Here is a 25,563-nt window from a genome sequence, read left to right on the forward strand (position 1 = left end):
AGCAATACACATGAAATAATGCTATTAGCTATTAAACTAGCAGAACTAGTGGGAGCATAGGTAATAAATCTAGGTTCGCATACATAAGACTATCTTAATTACAAGCATCATCATTATCAATCAGCCAACCACGTACACTACTGGACATAGGCCTCCCTCAGTTCTTTCCAGTGTCCTCTACACTGGGCTGCTTGTAGCCAGTTTGCACTATTCTTTTTATGTCGTCGGTCCATCTAGTCAGTGGTTGTCCTCGGCTTCTTTTATAGTTTCTGGACCTACATTCCATGATTCGTCTTGTTCACCGTCCATCTTATGTTCTAGCTAAGTGCCCTGACCAGTTCCACTTAAGCATCGTGTTACTTTCGATGATGTCTTGAACTCCTGATCTTTGCCAGATTTCTTGATTTGTTATGTGGTCTCGAAGGCGCACGTGTTGCATTTCATGTTCTATGTTTCGTTGTATAACTGAGTTTATTCGCCGATTTTTGCGTCAGTGTTCTGCTCCATAAGTTTATACGAGTCAAACACATTGGTTATAAATCTTTCGCTTGAGACACATGGGAATTGAACTTTTTAGGATATGGCTTAGTTTGCCAAATGCTGCCCTATGCCCGGCCTATTTGCCTCTGTACTTCATTTGTTTGTCTGTCTCTGCTTACTTTGATCTCGTGTACCATATATTTGTAAGTGTCTATTTATTATATTATGGTATTATTGTCAATATTTTCACTCATTACGCGATTTTTCATAAGCTTAATTTTCTAAAAGATTATTTTTAATCCTGATCTCTCAGACAGAGTTTTAAACGAATGTATCATAGAAACTAGGCGCGGATCTAGAAATTCATAATAGGGGGGGACAGACTTACCTCAAATACAAATATTATATTTTCCAGATTTAGCCCCATACGACTCACACTTACTCTAAGGATATATAGCCCAGTAAATGAACGGGAAATTCGGCGATACCGTGTAATTTTCAGGGGCAACTCCTAATTGCATGAAAATTTGGATTTAGGTTCTACTTACCCTCCACTTCAAAGTTGAAATTGTGCCGTTGGTTGCTTTTACTTGGGGGGTGACAGTCACCCCTTCTCGGGGGTGAAAAAACATACGTTCAAGATAAGACCGGAAATGGATAAATTGACTGATTTTAAGCAACTTTTTTTCTATAGAGCTTTTTACTTAAGTCAATACTTTTCGAGTTATTTGCCATTGAAAATGTTGATTTTTCGACACAAAAACTACGTTTTCAGACGGTTTTTTGCAAATAACTCAAAAAGTAAATATTTTATCGAAAAAATATCCTTAGCAAAAGTGTAGCTTATAAAAAATCCCAAAAAATGGTGTATCAGTAAAGTCTATCAATCAAATAAAAACAAAGTTGTAGCTCATGAAAAATACGTTTTTATTCGTCTAATTCCAAATCGAATATTTCAAGTTGAAATCACTGAAAAATTAAGCACTTTTCGGGAAAAGCCCATTGAAACTTTTTTAAAGTGTTTATAAAAAGCTTTGTTTTAATTGTTAACAAAAGTTTTAGCATTAAAAATAAGCGAGTTACGCTCAAAATAAAGTTGGCCCTCTTTTTTTTGTAAAGCATCATGAAAATCTCGCCGTGTTTAGATCCCCAAATGAAATTAATCGCTACCGCTTTACAAACAATTTACTTACCTAGCTAGTTTTTATATGATCTGTCAGCCTCACCGGTTTAAAGTGTTTATTTTTGAAAGGGTTATAATTGAGAAAGCTTGAATGGGTCACTAATCACGAGTGTATGCAAACTTTGAACAGCCATATCTTAACCAATTTTTGTCTTATGGAGAAACAAAATAAAACTAGCCTATTTATAAAAGCAAAACCTACATTTTTTTACTCTTTAAGGTTTTTCTTATTACTAATACTTTTTAAGTTATTTAAAAAAAAAATTAAATTTTTCAAAAATTTTTAGAAATTTTTTTTTTTTACTATAAAACCTAATGTTTTCAAAAATAAGCACTTTAAACCAATCAAACTTACAGATCATATAAACAATACACATACAGTTAAAATAAATGGTATAGCCAAACGATTAATTTCATTTAGGGTGCTAAATAGAGGGAGGTTTTTACGATTTTTTTTACCAAAAAAAGGGGCCAACTTTTTTTTTTCAGTGTAACTCGTTTATTTTTGATGCTATAAACTTTTGTAAAAAACAAATAATAAGCCTTTTTCGATACTTTAAAACTGTTAATAAGGTTTTCCCGAAAAACGCTTCTTTCTTCGGTGATTTCGCGTTGAATTATTCGATTTGGAATTAGACGAATAAGAACGTATTTTTCATGAGCTACAACTTTGCTTCTACTCAATTTGTAGACTTTACTGGTACACCATTTCTTCGTTTTTTTATAGGCTACACTTTTGCTAAAAATATTTTTTTCGATAAAATATTTACTTTTTGAGTTATTTGGGAAAAACGGTCTGAAAACGTAGTTTTTTTCTCGAAAAATCAACATTTTAAATCGCGAATACCTCGAAAAGTATTGACTTACGTAAAAAACTTTATAAAACAAAAGGTGGTTAAAATAAGTCAGTTTTGTATTGTGACCCTTATTTAGGGTATTTTAATATATACCTTTTACAAGAAACTTGGTATTTTTGTGATTTATGGTATACAGCCAGCTACAGGAAGTTTATTTTCCTCCTGGATTCAGTTTATCCATTTCCGGCCTTATTTTAAACACGCATGTTTCACCCCCCGAGAAGGGGTAAATGTCACCCCCCAAGTAAAAGCAACCAACGGCACAATTTCAACTTTGAAGTGGAGGGTAAGTACCCAGGCAACCAAGTGACGTCATATAACGTTGAGGAAACGTCAGTTTTTGGTTGAATATAACACGTGTTTGAACATTACGTCATATAGACGTCTTTTGTAGGTGATTTTAAATACGTAAGATTAATGACGTTAAAATTACGTTTAAAAAACGTTTTAATTTCAGACAGCCGAAGTCTGACGTCACAAAATTGGGAGGAGCTTGCTTGTTTGTATTGACTCTAAACAATTTCGTTTAGGTATAGATAACGCTAAATGTTCATAAGAAATTTCTCATTTATTGTTTACGTGGTTTGTGTCTTGTGTAATAAAATAAGACTTTTCATTTAGATATTTAGTTGAAGAAACGTGTAAATTAAGAGATTTTTTATGTGTTTTTGCTCAGTGAGTTAGTTTAATGCAGTAATTCTTCTTGACAACTATGAACTATTTGAGGTTATGTTTATTTGTTTTTAATTAAGCGTTAAATGAAGATATTAAGACAGCGTTAAATTAAGATATTAGTATGCTGGATAATTTGTTAATAAATTATTTATTAGTTTCATATATATGTTTTTTCAGTTTTGACACAGTAATTAGGTATATAACTAGTGAAAATTCTATAATGTGAGGGCTGGTACAATCAGGTAGAATCAATGATGCTTCAAGCCTAGCGCACAAGCGATCTTAAACAAGTGGTAGTACTTTCGACACATGGGACGTAGGCCTATAGGTTTTATGTTATGTACCTATTTTTTATACTATTTTGAAACATCTGAAAGAGGTCACTTTTTGAAAGTATTAAAGACGTGGTTTTACCGACGTGAAAAAAACGTAGATACGATTACGTCTTAAAATCGTCACAATTATGACGTCAAATCGATGAGACAAATACACGTGATTTTCAACGTCAGTACTACGTCATAGAAACACGTCAATTGGTCATTTTTATGACGTGTTATCTACGTTACAAAAACGTCGTTTGGTTGCCTGGGTAGAACCTAAATCCAAATTTTCATGCAATTCGGAGTTGCCCCTGGAAATTACACTCCAAAACGTTCATTTATTGGGCTAATAATACACTATATAATCCCAGGGGGCCGTTCAAGTATTACGTAACGCAGGTTGGGGGGGGGGAGTCAAAAATTGCGTTACGCAATAGTTAAACGTCCATTATTAGAGTGGGTTACGTAGGGGAGGAGGCGTCAAAAATCTTCAAAAATCGCGTTACGTAATACTTAAACGCTCTCCAGATACCTACGGTAACAAAAGGGTTGATAGACAATTGACGACTATTAATCTCACTGGTCGTTCTTTACCATAAAGATTAACCTTTCTACCATCAATGGGTAGGTACGCATGGATATTATCTAGTAAAATACAAATTTTTATATCTTTATTGCATCGCAAAATTGAAACGTGACTTTTCATGAGATAAGGTTTATACCCAGTGTAATGTATTTGCATCTTAAAATATCATTTCTGTTATTCTTTGAATTGAGAAAAATATTTCCGTTGTTTATGATTCCACCGGTACCCAAACAAATGCGCCTGCAGATTATTTTTCAGAGAAGGGTGTTTTATTAGAGATTATATGGCTTCTTTCAATTCTTTGGAAACGATTGTCGTGTAATTTAGTGTTGTACTGATGGCTTAAAGTTTAGAGTTAACAGAAAAAAATAATAAATAATAAAAAAATACTTATAGACTAAATACAATAGGGGGGTCCATGGACCCGTTGACCCCCCCCCCCTGTATCCGCGCCTGATAGAAATTGTACCTTGTAAGTTGTCTGCGATTAATACAACATCGTCCGCAAACCTCAGATGAATTAACCCATATCTTGCCATTCTTCTTCTTGTAGTTCCTTCTCCTATCAGAGGTTGGCTATCATCACAACTATCCGTACTTTATTGCCGGCTGCCCTGAAAAGATCTACTAAGCTGCAACTATACCACTCTCTTAAGTTTCTCAGCTAAGAAATTCTTCTGTCTATGGATCTTTTCCCCTTAATTTTGCCCTGCATTACGAGCCTTAATATCTCATACTTCGCACCTCTAGTAATGTGGCCTAAATATTCTAGCTTTCTTGTTTTCATGTTCTTTATTACCTCGCAATCCTTTTTTAGCCTTCTTAACACTTCTGCATTCGTAACTCGTTGGATCCATGGTATTTACAAAATCCTTCTATAGCATCACATCTCAAATGCTTCCAACTTCTTTATGTTGTCTATTTTTAGTGTCCAGCTTTCCATTCCATACAACAAAGTCGAGAACACGTAGACTCTTAAGGCTCTTATTCTCAGCTCCAGAGGAAGGTCTCGATTAACAAACATTTTTTTCATTTTTATAAATACTTTTCTTGCAATTTCGATGCATGTCCTGATTTCTCTACCTTGGTCATTGTTTTCATTTAGCCAGGTTCCCAGATATTTTTGTAGTTCTTCACTATGTCTACTTGTTTTCCCTCGATATCTAACCTTCCTACTGTGTGTTGCTTAGAAATAATCATGAATTTGGTTTTTTTTAACTTTGATTTGTAGTCCATATTTTATACTGACTTGATGTAATCTATTTACTAATCGTTGCGGTGCTTCTAGACGTAGACTGTCTCCAAATATAGTGGTGTCGTCTGCGAATCTTATGTTCAAGATTTTTCCGTTTATTGATATACCCTGTCCTTCCTCTGATATTGCTTCCTTAAAAATAGCTTCGCTGTACAGATTGAATATAAATTAAGACAACACGCAACCCTGTCTAACACGTCTTTTGATTATTACAATTATTATGATTATTTCATTCATAGGAGATTCTGACCAATAGAAAGCTACAGAAATCTGAATTAAATCGATAATTTTTGATAATCTCCCGTTGTTAAGTATATTACGTCAGATGCCTTCGTTGCTACGAAAAAATACATTCAGTGACATTAATGACAATTAATGTTTTAAAAATTATAAAAGTGATGACTTTCAATCGTCAAATATTTATAAAAACTGTGTGTTTAATGGTACTTACTTAAATAAATTACCATAAAATTTTCGTTTTGAACAGTTTTATTCATGAAATAATCGCAACAAATTGCACTCGACCTCTGAAATTAATATAGAATTTTTGCTCTCGTGACACTTTGACATAATTAAAACTGTCAAAGTGTCACTCGGGAAAAATTCAATAATTTCAGAGCTCTTGTGCAATTACTACTGATTATCTTGCCATTGAGTGTTCTTAAATATTGGCTCTAGAGCTGCCGTGAAGATAGTAAGAATAAATAAGAAAATAATGCTTCAGTTTGTTTCTCATACTTGTTGCCATTCGGCAATAGTCACTCGAGCCCAGCGGGCTCTCGTGTCTATTGCCAAGCCAACAAGTTTTCGAAAAATTCTCGCATTATTTTCAATCTATTCTCACTCTCTTGTGATATTATGATATTCTTCTTCTTCTTGTAGTGCCTATCCGTTTCGGATGTTGGCAACCATTATGGCAATCTGTACTTTGCACACTGCTGCTCTAAAAAGATTCGTGGTTGTTGTGTTGAACCACGTACGTAGATTTTTCAGCCAGGAAATCCTTCGCCTTCCTGGTCCTCGCTTTCCTTCCACTTTTCCTTGCAAGATTAGTTGCAGCAGTCCATATATTTCACTCTTCCTCATGATGTGATCGAGGTATTCGATTTTGGCTGTTTTTATTGTGATTAACAGCTCTTTTTCTTTTTGCATTCTCAGCAAACACCCTGATTAGTAATGTGGTTGGTATAAGATATCTTCAGAATTCGACTATAAAGTAACATTTCAAACGCCTCAATTTTCTTGCAGGTGGCGTCTGTAAGAGTCCACGACTCAACTCCATAGAACAGTATAGGAAAGATATAACATCGTAGTAACCTGATTTTTATGGGTATCGACAAGTCATGACATTTGAATAACTTTGCCATTTTTTGAAATGCAGATCTTGCTTTCTCTATCCTACATATGATTTCTGTAGAATGGTCCCAATCTTCATTGACGTTCGTACCAAGGTAGGTGTATGTTTTTACTCTTTCTATTTGTTGACCGTTCACACTGATTCGTCCAAATTGCTGTTTCTTCTTAGAGATCATCATACATTTGGTTTTCTTAGTGTTTAGCGAAAGACCGTATCTCTGACTGACTTCTGCGATTTTGTTTATTAACTCTTGGAGGGCTTGAGCACTGTCAGCGAATACCACTGTGTCGTCTGCGTATCTTATGTTATTGATACATTCAGTCCACTGAGTCCACTGCTTCCTGAAAGACCTCCTCAGAGTAGATGTTAAACAGCAGTGGTAATAGTATACATCCCTGCATCTCCTGCCTCTGTCCGTATAGATGATATTTGATTCCAGTACAGATTGCTGATAATCCTTAAATCACAGGTGTTTATTCCAATATTGTTTAGTATCTCCATCAGCTTGTCGTGCTTTACAGTATCGAACGCTTTATGGTAATCAATAAAACATGCATAAATATCGCAATTTACGTCTCTACATCGTTGAAATAGCACTTGTATACTAAATAGAGCCTCTCTTGTACCCACTGCATTTCGAAAACCAAACTATGTAGGTACGGCTGGTTTTTTCTTCGCACATCCGATATATTATTTGATGTATAATTTTTAGAAACAATTTTAAAATATGGCTCATTAAGAGGAAACAGTAGCGATCAACAGGTAGCAAAAACGCGTTTCAAGATTGCAGCTGTAATTTTGAATATTTTTTCGAGATATTTGGCACACGTATTCGTAATATAATAAAGAATGGCGGTACAGAGCCCAATTTGAAAAATGTATTAATATGTGGAAATTACTCTATAATTAAATACAATATTAAAAAAACGAGCCTTTACCGCCATTAAGAAGAACAAAAAAATACACTTTCTTCAAATAAACTTTTTTATCCGATGCCTAGATTTTGTGTCATTTTGGAACTACTAAAATTTTTTATTTCATTAGTAGTTCCAAAATGACACAAAATCTAGGCATCGGATAAAAAAGTTTATTTGAAGAAAGTGTATTTTTTTGTTCTTCTTAATGGCGGTACAGGCTCGTTTTTTAATATTGTATTTAATTACAGAGTAATTTCCACATATTAATATATTTTTCAAATTGGGCTCTGTACCGCCATTCTTTATTATATTACCAATACGTGTGCCAAATATCTCGAAAAAATGTTCAAAATTACAGCCGCAATCTTGGAACCCGTTTTCGCTACCTGTTGATTGCTACTGTTTCCTCTTAAGCTGATGGTTCGGAAATGACTGCAGGATACAGATTTTGTTTTCTTTGGTAAAGCAATAAACGTTGACTTCAGCCATGTTCTTAGTATTACTCGATTACTCCGCTTAAATATATTTCATTAAATATTTTGGTAAGCCGTTGAGTACCGTCGGTGTTAAATAGTTTTATTAATTCAACATATGCATTGTCAGGTCCAGGAGCTTTGCCATCTTTTAGTTGTGAAATTGCTCTTTCCACTTTTTCCGATGTGATTGGTCATTGATCACATATATGTAGGATGGAGGTTGTTCGGATCTAGTATCATCAAAGAGTTCCTGGATGTATTTTGACCATATCCAGATTTCTTGATTTCTGTCTGAGATGATATTCCCCTGTTGGTCTCGCAATTTGCTAGCTGTGTTGAATTTGCTAGCTGTGTTGAATTTGCTAGCTGTGTTGGATATTAATGTTGAAAATATTATTGATAATTCAGTTTATTTATTTACAATATAACGTCAATTACATGACGTCGTCACAGTGATGTAATTTTTTTTGTTTATATTGTTTCCAACGGTATTGCAATTCATTCTTTGTTAAAATTGCAGTTGGAATGTACATTATCGATCGTACTTGTCAAAAAGTAAACGTGCATCTTAAAACGTTTAAAAACCTGTTATAAAGCAAGGACAATGTTACTCAGACGTTGAGTCTAACGTCACTTCCACAATCGGTGGATTGGAAGCCGAAAACCCAACGTATTTTAGTATTTTAACGTAACGTAAACACAGCACCTAATCCAGTTTCGGTCCATTCATAAACAAATACTCCGGCGCATACATTAGACACCTAATTCACCTAATTTTTGGCGACGGTGCGGCGTCCTCAACAGTCTAATCTGCCCCTTCACGCTTTTTCTTCGCGATGGTCCACCCTTAGAATGTGACAATCTGGTTTTGTATGCACTGAATGGTCCCAAACGATTATCAGCCGTATGTTGTATGTACTTAGTGCATTTACATAACGGCCTAGGCCTACTAAATGTGACTTTCGATAAAAGAGATGACATAAGGGCTGTTTATATCCGTCGATCCGGTGGCAGCTCCGCTCCCCCCTCGTTCTGAATAACCGGTAGGTACTCGCCTTTATCGCCCCACTCTTTTTAACTCCTTATTTATTTTAATAGTTGCTAATCGGTCAGGTGGTCGTGACGATTTCGTTATCAAAATTCTGTGTCATATTTTTAAATAAAAAAATGCTTCAGATTTCACTTGTGGAATTAATCACAATTGTATGACTGGAACTATTTGATTGATATTCAGACTGCGGAACCGATTTCAAAGTACACGTTTTGAAATTATTATTATTGTTATTATAGAACAAATAAGGGCAGAGGAGCGAGCTCCTAAGGCCCTGTGGTCGTGAGAGACAACTACCTAGTCGGCCAGAAAACCCATGGGCGTAAATTAGTTTAGCATTATAACGTTTTTAAGTATTTGCGATTGTTGAAAAAACTTGACTGTGATATGTAGTTGTCATAATAGTAATAACTTAGTTGCCCATATAACTAAAGATATTACTTAATGTTGTAACATCGTAATGTCAGTCCGGTTAGGGGTCGTTGGCCGAAACAACTGAAAATGCTCTCGGGCAACGTTATATACAGTGCATTTGTTTGTACTGACAACCAATGCGTCGAAAAATTGCTACTTGGGTATTATGCCCAAAAACAAAGAAAAATATCTTCTTCGTCTTTCTAGCATGATTGATCATGCTAGTAGACTACTGCCTGTTCATTGCCATCAAGTCTTCCCCGGACGATGAGGTCCAGCATTCTCGTCATCCTTTTGGTGGTCTACCCTGTGGTCTTTTACCTACTGGGTTATTCGTTTTATCGCTTACTGACATGATATCCGTCTTCAGCGACCCTAAAAATCCCCCGAGTAACGACTTTACACTGATTTTGTATCGAATTTCGACAAAACTCCGGGAGACGAGTGTCACATGCTTTCTTTAAATCCACAGTGCGGTGGAATAAGTGTTACCCCCCTGTTAACTTGTTTATTTTAAGAATATAAGCAAAACGCTGGACAGGTCGATTTTCAAACTAATCATAGTATATTATAGCATCAACGTTTCGAACTTTACGCGATCCCTCTTCAGGTGACAGACATAACTTTGATTTTTTTAAATGGTAAAGTACGTCATGTGATACCTCATTTGGTAGCTTTTGAAATACTGATTACAAAAATGTATAATATGTACTTTAATCCTTTTTGAGAGCGTAGGCGGAAAATTTCGGTCGAACTCTTTTTAAACGCATTTATTTTTTCGAATCCTGAGAAAACTAATGAGTATTTTTGAAAAATTTAAACGCAGAATGAAAGATTAGATTATTACCGAGGGCTGACAGTCCCTTAGAATAAACAAAAAGTTTCTTTTGAATGAAATATTTGAAATTAAAAATCACACTAAATTTTCTCTTTTTTTCATCACTGTGACTTATTAAAATAAACATTATAGGAGTTCTCAGGGACTTTGGCCCATCGAGAATACTGTAATATTTTATTCTGCGTTTAAATTTTTTAAAAATATTTATTAGTTTTTTCAGGATTCGAAAAAAATGATTTCATTTAGAAAGAATTCGACCGAAATTTTGCGCCTACGCTCTCAAACAGGATTAAAGTGTTATACATTTTTGAAATCAGTATTTTAAGAGCTTTTAAATGAGGTGTCACATGATGTACTTTCCCATTTAAAGAAAAATCAAAGTTATGGTTGTCACCTGAAGACGGATCGCGTAAAGTTCGAAACGTTGATGCTATAATAATATACTATGGTTAGTTTAAAAATCGACCTGTCCGAGCGTTTTGCTTATGTTCTTAAAATAAACAAGTTAACAGGGGGGGGGGGGGTAACACTTATTCCACCACACTGTATAAATGTACCTGTTTTTTGCCTTTTTCTTTTTGATTATTTATTGGACCGTGTATATTTGGTGGATACAGGACCGTGCTGCAATAAGCCCTGCTTGGTCTTCTTATCAGTGCCAATTTTATCACTGATACTTACCTTCTTTTAGTTTGTTTTTGACATTGTCATACAATCGTTGGAAGCATTGGAAGGCTGCGCAAGGAATATCATGGCTGCGCAATCTCAGGGGGTGATTTTGATTTAATTGCTCGTCTAACTAGCTTTTTAGAGCAACTGTAAAAAGAATACAAGTACTTATGATGATCTCCAACATTTGAAAGAAGCAGGGTTGCAAAAAACATGTTTTTTTTTATTTTATACAAAACAAACATTTTTTTTGTTTTAAACGGTTTTTTTTTTTGTTTTTAACATGTTTTTTTGTTTTTATACTACATATTTTAAACAAATAAAACGTAAAAAAACAATGTTTAAATCATATTTTCTTAAAATGTGAAGGATCTGTTTGAGGAATAAGGCAGCACAGATACACATATAATAACATATGGCTGTTCAGCCCATATATTGAACTTACTTGTCCATGATAAAGAAGTGACAGGAATAAATAGTATAAAAAAATTGCAAATATTTCGGAAATGTAAGATGAAAAATACATGCTATGAGAAGCATGTGATTGTGCTCTTGTATTGCATCAGGATGTTCGTTGGAATACTTTATCGGAATGCTTAGAAAGTTATTTGAAAAACTGACCAATATTATTTCACATTTGCTCAAACAATAGAATAAGTATTGATTAAGATGTAGTAAAGCTTGTAAATGATACAAATTTAAAGACAAATGCCTAAGACTAGGTATTTATAAATATTAAAGTATATTGCAGGGACAAAGTCCAAACACTTGCACTAAAGGAGAGGCTACAGAGATATGGCTAGAACTTCTGGAAGAATTCGAGACTAAACATGCAAATGGTGATTTCTTGATAAATGATACGAATAGAGTCAAGGAGGTTATGGAAATGGCTTCGATCCCGGCTCATTTTTATGTATAATCTTATTATTGAATATGTAGAAACTTATTATCCAGAAACATTGCCAATTATTATTATTTACCAGGCAAAGTGTGTACCTTTTTAAACCATACATGTTTACTAAACATCTAATTGAGAATGTAAGACCATTGGCATGATGGCGTTCTAGGGTCATCCAACATAAAAAAAAAACTCTTCTCATCATACGCTTTAGTCAATTCCAAACTACTTATGTAATCGGCTAGGCAATGTCAAAGCTGCTAAGTGGATTTCAATTTTTAAAGATTTTAATTCTATAAGTGATCACGTGGCTGATGATCAGATTGATGACTTAGTTAGATTACAAGATTACTATGAGACTGAAACAGTTTGAGAAATTTATTACCTAACTCTTGTATGCAAAATGTTTTGAAGTTTTCCCAATTTTTGTTGTATTCCCATTATTAATAGATAAATACCTAACATATTTGTTAAAAAGTCTGTATAATAATATGTATTGGAGATTTTTTTTCATATTTATGTATTATATTCACAAAGAAAATGAAAAAAACGCCTGTTTAATTTAAGTGTTTTAAACGGTTTTAAACAAAAACTGTTTTAAACCTAAACAAATGTTTAAAACATGTTTAAAACAGTTTATTAAAACAAAATGTTTAAAACAAAACAACCCTGGAAAGAAGACGGCACCTTAAAAAAGTCATATAGTCGACCATTCATTGATGAGATTATGTTAATTTCCCTGTAGTTTTTACATTTTCTTCTTCTTCTTCTTCTTCTTCTTCTTCTTCTTCTTCTTCTTCTTCTTCTTCTTCTAGTGCCGACTCCACTAATGAAGGTTAGCTATAACAATTGCAAATTCGTCTCCATCTTCTATTTTTTAAAAGCGTTTGTGTGTTTAACCCGGTCCAGTCGCGAATGTTTTTCAGCCAGGATATTTGTCTTCTGCCAGGACTCTTTTTTCTTTCGATTTTACCCTTCATGGTCAGCTGCAACAATTCATAAGTATTATCATTTCTAAGTATCTGCCCCAAATATTCTGTCTTTCGCCTTTTAATAGTGGTCAAAAGTTCTCTGTGTCTTCCCATTATGTGCAACTTTTCTTCGGTCTCCTTTTTTAAATATTGATGTAATGTAAGCATGTGTCTACTATTCAAGTAGTTTTCCCCGTTGACGGCTTTTTAAAAGCATAGAATTTTAACTTCAATTCGCAATGTTAAGTCACAATGACGACCTCTCGTGGATTTCGGCTGAACTAGCTTCGAGGGGCTTTTCAATGTCAAACGCTGAGCGCACATGCATTTGAATCAAGTAGGTAATATTCATTATTTATTCTTACATGTTTTAAATTAATTATTGGGTAATATAAAATGATTAACTTGGAATCTTCACGTTTCAATAAATGTTGGCGTCGATGTTGTATATAAAATTTGTGAAAAAAAAAAACATGTAAAAATAAATACTGAATATTTCCTACTTGTAAATGTTGTCCTATGCGCTCAGAGTTTGACACTAAAAACCCCCTCGAAGCTAGTTTAGCTAAAATTGCATTTAAAATTTAAATAATGTGGAAAAAAGTTATAAACAATGTCAAACTTCGAGATTTTCAAGACAAACAGCTTAATTTCATGACTGTATCAGCCAGTATTTAAACAAGAAAAGTATCAGAAAAGGTTATTTTATGTTCAAAATACATGTTAATCTAGTACTTACAAATCGAGAATTTATTGTACTACATATGTATGGAGAATAATGGAATAAGTATTTTTCCACCTACCCCTCCGAAAGTATACTTTTCCTGACCTGATTGTAGGGAGCAAAGTCGTACTTTTCCTCTAGTCGTACTAAAAGTGACGTCATGGTATGTCATTGATGAAATAACTTATTGACGCCCTATACAATATTCTATTATCTATTACGTAAGTATCTACACATTTTAACGTTTATTTATAGAGCATCCTGTATTTTGCAGAATGGTAAAAACAGTAAATTGTTATTTTGATTTAACAATAGGTTTGTTCTAGCAAACAGTCAAACTAGTCAGAAACCGTCAGCAAACAGTTGGTCAGTGAGAGAACATAATACAGTCACCAGTGCTCTCCCCTCTACTCCCGCTGTTCCACTATTCGCTGATGGTTTCAAACCGTTTGAAACTGATGCTAGAGCAAACCTATTGTTTATGTTTACATTAATAATTTGACTTATATTTGACAGTTGACAGTTATACTGTACCTAGTTGTTAGTTTTAGTGCTCTAATAAATTTTGTCAGTTAGTTACATAAATGAATTATTTAAAAATGAAAAAAGTACTTGATATTTGAGGAAGGTGGAAAAATCATATGTATAACATGGGAGTAAAGTGCCTTTCCCTCCCTCGAATGATTACTGACCTCCGCTACGCGTCGGGCAGTAAACTTCATTCTCGGGAGGAAAAGTAGCACTTTCCTCCCTTGTTATACAAATAGCTATTCCTTGCACCTAATATCACTTTCGGAACTCCTCCTCTTTGCCGGGTTTGATTATTCATGGATGTAATTGGCACTGGATGATATTTAATTGTTAACGTACAGAACGGTTGTTATTGGAGAAATACTTAGTCATTCATTTGAGGTTCACTGACGTAATTGTTCTTCTTGCTGACAGCATTGATGATGCAGTATCGCAACTGGAGAAACTATACCTAGCCTCCCTACATCATCATCATCAATCAGCCCGGTGCATCCACTGCTGGATATAGGCCCCCCTATTTCCGTCCATTGTCTTCTGTCCTGGGCGCTTAGAATCCAATTAGTGGTCATTATACAACATCTGTGACTCCTGTTCTCAATCGTAGTTCTTCGTTTGTTATACGGTCCCGCAATAACACTCCAATCATCGACCTTTCCATCTTACGTTAAGCAATTCTTAGCTTCTTAGCCTCTTTACAAGTTGGATTAAAAATCAATCACACAAAAACAGAAATCATGACAAATTTTTTTGTTAAGCGAAAAGATTTCAGTAAACCACCTCTTTTAAGTACTTGGGACATGAGATACGCATAGGAAGAGATAATCAAACGTGCGAACTAAGCCGCCGCATAGGACTTACTTGGGTGGCATTCGGCAAACTGAGCTATGTCCTAAAGTCAGAACTGCCTATGTGTCAAAAGAAAAGTCTTTAACCAGTGCGTGTTGCCAGTACTTACATATGGTGTAGAAACTTTAACAGTAACCAAGAAAATAAGAAATAAGATTTGTGTTACACAAAGAGTCATGGAACGCTCGATGTTAGGCATTTCTCGTAGGGATCGAATTATGAACAAGGAGATAAGACTGAGAACAAGAGTGACAGATGCCATAGAAAGAATTATGACCCTTAAGTGGAACATCAGAGAAGATTGCTAAGAATGGAATATTAGAAAACGATAACATTGAGGAAAGCTGGCAAAAACTCAAAAGATAACAATATCAACGCCGCAACAGAATCACTTGGAAAGAGGAAAGTAACGAATACTAACATATTAAAAAATAAAACCCAGTGGTTTAAAGAGGAAGTGAATATAAAATGTGAAGAAAAGAAGAAAGACTTTTTATAATACAGAACAAAACAAGCAGAACAGTCATACAACCACTACAAACGAATCAGAAACGAAAGGAATACTTCAGTGGGACAAATAAAAAGGGAACACTGGCAGACTTTCTCAAAACAGATGGAACACGACTTCTACGGAACACAAAAAGAGGTATGGAGAATGACCAGAGGTCATAGAAAGGAGATGAACGAATTAATAAAAACAAAACACATTCAGAAGGAAGCATGGTCGGACTACTTCCGATCTCTATTTGCTAAAGGGGACGATAATGAACCACCAATACCTGAAGTTACGACAAACGAAGAAATAAACATCGAGGAGGGAGAGGTAAAGGAAGCAATAAGAAAATTAAAAAATAGAAAATCTCCAGGAGAGAACAGAATATCGAACGATCTACTAAAGTACGGACGACACAATCTAACTAAACAACTATTAAAACTAATACAAAAAAAAATAATAGAGCAAAACAGAATACCACAAGAATGGAGATCAAGCGTCCTAATACCTCTCTTCAAAAAAGGAGACAAATCGGAACCGGAGAATTACAGAGGAATTGACTTATTGAACACAACACTAAAATTAACAACCAAAGTGATAACAAACAAATTGAATGAAATTATAACGTTAGCAGAACAACAAGGTTTTGGGTCGGGTAGGTCATGCACTGACGCTATATTTATAATGAGGCAAGTTCAAGAGAAATCGTTGGAATACAACAAACCGACATATTTATGTTTCGTGGACCTTAAGAAAACATTTGACAGCGTCAAATTAAAGGACGTTATCCATTTGATATACTCAAGAAAAGTATCTCTAGGAATAATTAAAACGATCGAAAACATCTACCAGAACAACACAATAAAAGTAAAAGTGGAAGATGAACTAACTGACCCAATTGAAGCCGGTAATGGGATAAGACATGGGGATTCCTTGAGTCCTTTATTGTTCAACCTGATCATGGACGAAATAATAAAAAAAGTAAGAACTAAAAATGGATACCAAATGGGAGAAAAACAACTTAAAATAATCTGCTATGCAGACGATGCAATACTAATCTCTCAAACTGAAGATGATTTACAACGTATGCTACACCAATTTAACATAACCGCCAGAAAATTTAACATGTTAGTTTCCCCAAAAAAGACAAAATGCATGGTTATAACAGCAAATCCAATAAGATGTAAATTAAAATTGGAGCAGGAGGGTCAGCTAATAATAGAACAAGTGATGGAGTTTAAATATCTAGGCATCACACTGTCTAGCTACGGAAGGCTCGAAACAGAAGTGGAAGATCAAGTGAATAGAGCAAACAGAGCCGCAGGTTGCATGAATGGCACAATATGGAGAAATAAAAATATCGGAAAAGAAATGAAAGGCAGAATTTACAAATCAGTCATTAGACCAATAATGACATACGCGGCGGAAACATAACTCGACACAGAGAGGACAAAAAGATTACTCGAAACAGCGGAGATGAAAACCCTTCGAAAAATCGATGGTAAAACTCTATGGGACAGAGCTAGAAGTACAGGGTAAGTACAAGGTGGATAACATTAATAACTGGGTAAGAAACAGAAGAATAGAATGGAATGACCACATAAGCCGAATGACAACAAATAGAGTAGTAAGGACAGCGAGAGACGGTTCCCCAATAGGAAGACGATCAGTGGAAAGACCACGAAAACGATGGAACGACAACTTACTAGAGGCACATTGAAAAAACAGACAGAGTCATGTCTACAAAAAGAAGAAGAAGTGGAACTGGGCGGGGCACATAGCTAGAATGCCGGATAACAGATTACCACAGCGAATAATACACTGGAGACCAAGAAAATACACCTAAGACAATTTAACCCAATTAGTTTTTCTTAAATACCCCCAAAACGCTTCTATTTAGAAAAACGAAAATTGGTATGCATATTTACTTTTCAGAGATGAATCGATTCCATCCATTGCAAATTTCTAGTACCGGTCATAGGCGTCCGTTTTGGGTAGAGCAACGGGTGTTTTATCGCATAACTTTTTTGTCCTTAACTTTTATGCATTTTTGACACCTGATTATTAAATTGTGAGGTATTCTAGTACTAAAAGGTACTCTTGCTTTAAGTCGGTAGGACACCCCGTTTTCTAGAAAAATCAATTTAAAAGTTTTTCGTTTTTGGAATTTGAAAATAAATTGAAAGAACTTTTCAACAAAAAACGAAGTATTTTACCAACATACAGTAAGAGTAACTTTTAGTACTCGAATACCTCATAATTTAATAATCTAGTGTCAAAAATGCTCAAAAATTCAAGACAAAAAAGTTATGCTATAAAATAACTGTTGACCTACCCAAAACGGACGCCTATGACCAGCGCTAGAAATTCGCAAATAAATTAATCGATTTATCTCTGGAATATAAATAAATGTACCAGTTTTCGTCTTTCTAAACAGTTTTTTGAAATTTTTTTTTAATTCAAAAAGCGAAAAATTTTTAAATCGATTTTTCTAGAAAACGGTGTGTCCTACCGATTTAAAACAAGAGTACCTTTTAGCACTAGAATACTTCAAAATTTAATAATCCAGTGTCTTCTTCTTCTTTGAGTGCCTCTCCTATCGGAGATTGGATATCATTAGGGCGATTCTAATTTTATTTACTGCTGTTTTGAACAATTCGTTAGTGGTACAGCCAAACCACTCTCTCAAATTTCTCATCCAGGACATTCTTCTACGGCCTGGATTTCTTCGTCCTTGGATTTTTCCTTGCATTATGTTTTGTAGGAATGTGTACTTTTGTCCCCTCATCAGGTGGCCTAAGTATTCAAGTTTTCTCTTTTTTATATTCAGTAGAACTTCTGGCTTGTTATTTATTCTGCGTATTACTTCTTCATTTGTAATTTTATCCACCCAACTTATTCTTAGTATACGGCGGTAGTACCACATCTCAAAGCTTTCAAGATTTTTAATATTCCTCTGTTTAAGAGTCCATGACTCAACACCGTAGAGCAAAGTACTGAATACATAGCATTTTAACATTCTAGTTCGTAGATGAATACTAATATCACGATTACAAAATAATTTTTTCATTTTTATAAAAGTAGACCTGGCAATTTCAATACGTCTTTTTATCTCGTGATTTTGGTCACCTGTTTCATTGATAAGGGTTCCCAAGTATTTGTATTCGTTTACTTTTTCAAGTTGGGTACCGTTTATTGTGATACTAGTGTCATTTATTGGATTCTTACTGAAGGTCATATATTTGGTTTTTTTGACGTTCATCCTTATGCCGTAGTTATTACATATCTCATTCATACTTTCAACTAGATGTTGTAGATCTTCCGCTGTTCTTGCCATTATCACAGTATCGTCAGCATATCGAATGTTATTGATAACTTCTCCATTGACTATTATCCCTTCGTTTGCATATGAGAGAGCTTCTTGGCATATTTGTTCGCTGTAGATATTAAACAAGAGCGGTGACAATATACAACCCTGTCGTACCCCTCTACGTATTTCTATTTCGTCCGATGTTTGGTCTTCTATTTTTATATTAGCTCGCTGATTCCAGTACAGATTTAATATTATTTGTATGTCTCTGGTGTCAATGTTCTTACTCTCCAGGATTTCTTTGAGTTTACTGTGGCGTACTTTGTCAGTACGCCAATCCAGTGTCAGAAATGCATAAAAGTTAAAGATAAAAAAGTTTTGCGATAAAATAACCGTTGCCCTACCCAAAACGGATGCCTATGATCGGTACTAGAAATTTGCAATGGATGGATTAGATTTATATCTTGAAAATAAATACGCGTACCAATTTTTGTTTTTCTAAATAGAAGCGTTCTGGAGGTATTTAAGAAAAACTAATTACAAGACGCCATCTTCAAAGAGCTCTAGCTCCCTTAGGAAGCATTTTCGGACTAAGTGAATTGGGTTAAATTATCTTAAAATTATCTGAAGAATCTCCTATCTTCGTTTGTCGGTAGAGTTTCTGGACACCCTGTATAATATACTCACTGACAAACATATTGCATATGTATGTGAAATGAATTTTTTTCTGCTGCTATCTTTAGCCCCCAGTATCATAGGAATAGGATTTTTTTCCGAATGCGATGATTTCAAGTGTCATATAAATGCTATAATCGGATTTAAATCTTATCTGAACTATATTTTGGCCAATATAATTGTTAAATTGAATCTCAGCAAGGTAGGTATTCACTGTTCTAGCGACATGAAGACGTGAATTCGCACCAATATGCCATATCCAATGTGGGCTGCAAATGGCAAAACATGATCTCCTAAAATGTTTTCAATATGTCAGTTGGCATTCGCCTAATCACCTCGACGTGTTCGGTATGTCCTTTCAAAGCAATACCGCTCCGTAGTACTATGCCGTCACCACCAAAACTAACGCTCTGTATGAGGTTACAACTGACATACTGTTCACCAACTCTTCTGTAGACGAAGTTTTGTCAATCCTGCTTCCATATGCTGAACGGTGTGCCAGATGTAACCTTATACAGAGTGTTAATTTTGGTGTTGGCGGCATAGTGCTATGACCTCAAAACAAAACATGTTGAACTTGAAACAAAATGGAATGGTTCCCCAGGTGGATAGAGCAAGCAGCTCAGACTCCCACACCGGAAAAACGGTCAGCCTCTCGGATTCTGGGGGAGGCACAAGCTCAACAAAACGCGCCAAAATAGATACAATCAAACAAAAAAAGTTACTACTAGCCACATACAACATTTGATCAATGGCTAAAGATGAAAGAGTACACGAATTAGAAGAAGAACTATCCAAGATAAAGTGGGATATTGTAGGACTGTCAGAAGTGAAAAGAAGAGGCGGACAATGCATGCAGCTAAACTCTGGAAATCGCCTGTACTATACAGGGAAAATAGACGAAACATATGGTGGAGTAGAATTTCTTATCAAAAAGTATCTCACACCATACATTTCAACACATAAAAGCGTTTCTTATAGAGTAGCTTATATTATAGTAGACCTAGATAATAAGCTAAGATAAAGGTAATACAAGTGTATGATCCCACAACACCACATCAGGAAGAGAAAGTTGAAATGTTCTACGAAGATCTGATAACAGCATTAGATGAAAATGATACAAGATATACTATAATTATGGGAGATTTCAACGCAAAATTAGGTAAAAAAGAATACTGAAACTAAAATAGGGATGCATGGTTATGGCACACGAAATGCAAGAGGAGAAAAATTATATAACTTCTTAGAACAACAAAATTTATATGCCATGAACACATATTTCAAAAAACAAGCAAACCGAAAATGGACGTGGATATCTCCCGATAAAAAGACGAAAAACGAGATCGATTACTTCTTATGTGGGAACAAAGACATTTTTGAAGACATAACCGCTCTCAACCAATTCACAACTGGCAGCGATCATCGTCTTTTAAGAGCTAGGATTGTTTTTAAACAGACCAAAACCCGTAGAAACAGGCCACATAATTATAATCAGATAGATCAAACTAAAATTCGACAGAAGGGAGATAAGTACAGAGAAGTCTTAAGAGAAGAATTTGTAGGATATTATCAACAAGAAAATACCGACATGAACACAATTAATAGAGAAATGCAACGAAAGCTCTTGAAAGCAGGCCTGACTGTGGTAAAGAAAACGAAAAGTAAAGAAGACAAAATAAGCGTTGGAACAAAACGGTTGATGGAAAAGAGACGATTATTTCTAAGCGAAGGAAAGAGAAACACCGACGGTTTCAAAGAATTGAATAAACAAATAAAGAAGGGAGTAAAGGAAGACTTAAGGATCTACAATGAAAACAAGGTAGAAAAAATTATAGAAAAGAATCGAGACCTAAAATGCTTAAGACCAAACATAAGAAAGCCTCTAATAATCTCATTAAAAGATAAAGATGGAAAAGAAACAAAAGAAAAGAACAAAATCCTAAAAGTTACACAAACATTTTACCGTGATTTATATTCCTCAAACAAAGACCCAGATAACACAGCAAAGGAAAATCTTAAGAAAAAGATAATAAATGTGAACTCAGAAGTACTCCCTAATATAGAATCCTTCGAAATAAAACAAGCTATGGCACAACTAAAGAACAATAAGGCTTCGGGCCCAGATGGAATACTTGCCGAAATGTTATAGGAGGGGAGTGAAATTATTCTCCAAGAATTGAAAAATCTTTTCAACGAATGCCTTCACAAAGTAAAAGTCCCAGATGATTGGAAAGAAAGCTTGACAACAATTCTCTTCAAAAAGGAGACAGGGGAGATCTGAAGAACTATAGGCCAATTTCCCTGTTATCCCAAATGTACAAACTGTTTATGAGAGTAATAACTAATAGGCTATTGTCGAAGCTTGATAGCTATCAACCGGTAGAGCAGGCAGGATTCCGAAAGGATTACAGTACAGCGGATCATCTTCTTACAGTCAGAACGCTAATAGAGAAAGCCAATGAATATCACTTGAACTTATACATTGGTTTCGTTGATTATGAAAAGGCATTAGACTCCATATAACTTTGGGCAATAGAGAGAGCTATGAACAACTGCAGGATAGATTCTCGATACAGAATGCTCATACATAATATTTATAAGAAAGCTACAATGAAAATACAGATAGATGAGAAAACCAAAGCTATACCAATCAACAGAGGAGTTCGCCAGGGAAAGGTTATTTCACCAAAGCTGTTTACACTGGGACTTGAAGACGTGTTCAAAGACATTAACTGGGTAGATAAAGGAATAAATGTTAATGGAAGAAAACTGAGTCATTTAAGATATGCTGACGACATTGTAATATTCGCTACAAGTTTCGAAGAATTACAGACCATGATGACGCAACTATTTCAAGCTTCGGAAAAAGTAGGTCTTAAGATGAACTTGGAAAAAACAAAAGTAATGACGAATACACCGAACATTACAAAAATAACGTTGAATGACATAGATTTAGAAACAGTAAGCGAATACATCTATCTAGGACAGATAATGAAAGTTAACAAAGAAAATCAAACTGCCGAAATTACTAGAAGAATAAGATTAACGTGAGCAGGATTTGGAAAACTGAGTTGGATCTTGAAAAACACTAAAATAGAACAATATTTGAGAACCAGAGTTTATGATCAGTGTATCCTCCCTATACTTACGTATCGTTTACAGACGTGGACACTCACCAAGGCCAATATGGATAAAATAGTAAAGGCACAGAGAGCGATGGAAAGATCAATGCTCGGGGTGAGGCTCATAGACAAAAAAACAAATACATGGATTAGAAGCAAAACCAAAGTAAAAGACGCAGGAGAACATGCTGCCAAATTAAAATGGAGCTTCGCAGGACACAATACCCGACTGAAGGATAAAAGATGGAATCACGAAATACAACAATGGAGACCGTGGTTAGGAAGAAGAAGTAGAGGAAGGCCACAAATGAGATTTGCCGATGACATAAAGAAGTTTGGAGGACACAACTGGAAACAGGTGGCGCAAAATAGACAACACTGGATTGAATTGGGGGAGGCCTATGTCCAAAGTTGGATTACTGAAGGCTGAAGAAGAAGAAGATATCCCTCGGGCCAAAGGCCCTCGGTATATACACCATTGACATCAAGCGTTATTATCCTTATAATACCGTTGGTACCTTAATAACTATAATATGACGTTATTTTTTAAGGTATTTTTATTATCTTTAATACTGAAACCATCACAACAGCCTTCCAATAAGCTACAGCTGAGTTCCTTTGACAGTTATTTGTTTACCGCTTAGACGTCCGCATAGCCACTACCCGTTTGTTTACATTCTTAAAAGTCTAGTTGTCAATTTAGGTTAGCGAAATTTATTAATCTCTGTTCCGATTTCGTATTGTGTATGATGTGGCTTTGAAAATTATAAATTTACGACATTCTGGAGGATCGGAATGGTTACCGTTGGTCCAGGTAGCAAGGATAATTTTCACAGGATCATCTGGAAGTGCACCAAATTGCGCGTGCGTCTCCAATTCGCGCCAATGCCGGGTACAGATGGCAGATGTTTTGTAACCATCGAAGTGTACACGGCAGAGTAAAAACTACTCATATTTTATTTAATTTTTCCGGATAAAGGGCTGGTCCAAATTACATAAAAATCGCACCACGTCAAAGCCCAGAGTTTGCACAATATGAAAATCGGAAATTTTAAGTTTTTTAGCTAGCCTCGATGCCACTGCAGCTAGTCTTTTCCGATCCGCTCTGCCGTTTACTAGCCTGCTTAGTTGGAAACCATTTTGTTTCGTTTACGGGAATATGTAGTTTTTTTCTTTGTGTTTTCTTAAAATAAATTAACCCCTTGTTAAAATTGAGTGCAGTGCATATTTCTAGAATAGGACCAAATTTAAAGGTAAGTTCTGAGGGGTAATTCCTACCGAATTTAAATGTCTAGCTTTGGGAATGATGGCGGTCAGGGCAGGGTAGTATCGCCAAAAAATACTTCGTTTTTTTAGAATTTCCACACGATCCATACGTTTTAAATAGCTGATACGAACGCTAATGTATGATAATTTTATAATAACCGTTAAAATAATAACAAAGGTGCTATATTATCCCTCCCTCCCTTAACGACTTATTGGGTAGCATTCCAACGGTTTTTGAAGGATATAGATCATTGCTTGTGATTAAAAGGGTGAAATAATGTTACTATTTAGTTTATAAAAGTCATACACTAGCTATTTATCTTAACACGAAACATAGTTTTTTAATGAGGGCAAACTCAACTAGAGATTAGGTATCTCAAAGCGGTTTTTATAGATGTAGGTAGTGAGCTGTTAAATATCTTAATCGATCTTATGGCTGTAGAAACGAGGCTTTTTTAACGAGTTATTAACTAAGTTTATATTTCTACATGATTCTACATTTATTATATCATCATATGAACTCGCTTTCATCTAATTTATGTCATGCTTTCCGCATGTATCCATGTGTTTGAGGTTAATATCTCCTTTCTACATGTTGTGTTGAAAAAAATTATATATTTTGCACATGTTTGGTATCGAAAAATGACCTTTGATAGGGGTCAACTTTAACAATCTCAATATTTGAGGATTGAATAATTTTATTGTCTATTTCTTATTATCTACCTTGGGTGTTTTCATTAACATACACACATCAACAATGTCTGGGGATATTTCATGCATATGGTAGCCAATGACAATTTTTTTAATAGTCTTGCATTGTTGGCTGTTTTTTTTATTAAACCTTGAATTAAAAAATGTTTCAGAATTATTACAAAAAACAATTATTCTGATCTACAACAATTTCATTGTCTAGTGAATCATAATATATGATTAAAAGACTATGAATGTGACCATAGATTAGACTACTTAATTTTTCCATTGGGATAGTCAAGTTGTTAAGTAAATTATTTATTTCTGCATAATAAATTTCTCTCCATAAAAAGCTATTTTTGGTCCATTCACTTCCATCATAAAATTGCTTATTAAACTTAAAAAAAAAGAGAATACATAATCAGTTTTCCTAAAATTTATTTGGGATGATCTGTAAATACTGTTTAAATATTTGAATAATAGCAAGTTGCTATTCTTATATCTTATAATATGGTATGCAAATCTCAAGATTACAAGATAAAACTGTCAAATGGAAAACTGTTATTAATTATTTGAAACTATTCACAACACTTTTGTTACTCACTTTGAAACCAATGGAAAATAGATCCTTTATTCATAATAAATCACAAAATGGATGGAGTTTTCAAGACAATTTGCTTATAAAAGAGCCTTGACCTTCCCAGGTCTATTACGGTAGTCAGTTCTATCCATTGTCAACTGGTACCAGTTTGCTGCACCTATTTTTCTACCATCCTCATCTACACCATCCTTCCATCTGGGTTTTGGCCTACCCCTATTTCTACTTCCCACAGGTTGTGACTTGTGACAAGGATTCTTGTTGGGGGTTGTTCTGCTGTGATCCTGCTAGATGTCCTGCCCATCTTAGTCTTCCTATTTTTATAAAAGATACTACGTCTTTACCACCAAATATATATTTA

The 25,563-nt window shown here is 34.9% G+C and overlaps 1 protein-coding gene across 2 annotated transcripts in view; it reads left to right on the top strand.

Annotated features, from left to right (window-relative positions):
* LOC114338791 (transcription factor E2F2-like) overlaps nucleotides 1-25,563 on the top strand; it is a 275,509-nt gene that overhangs the window by 16,322 nt on the left and 233,624 nt on the right. The window contains exon 1 of one of the 2 annotated variants that reach the window (XM_028289406.2): nucleotides 23,381-23,901. The exons of the other annotated variant lie outside the window; for it this stretch is intronic. The gene's annotated coding sequence lies outside the window, so the exon portion shown is untranslated. Of the gene's footprint in view, nucleotides 1-23,380; nucleotides 23,902-25,563 lie in introns of those variants that run through there. 2 annotated transcript variants of the gene reach the window in all.

This window comes from Diabrotica virgifera, chromosome 1 (assembly GCF_917563875.1).
Source record: "Diabrotica virgifera virgifera chromosome 1, PGI_DIABVI_V3a".
NCBI lineage: Eukaryota > Metazoa > Arthropoda > Insecta > Coleoptera > Chrysomelidae > Diabrotica > Diabrotica virgifera.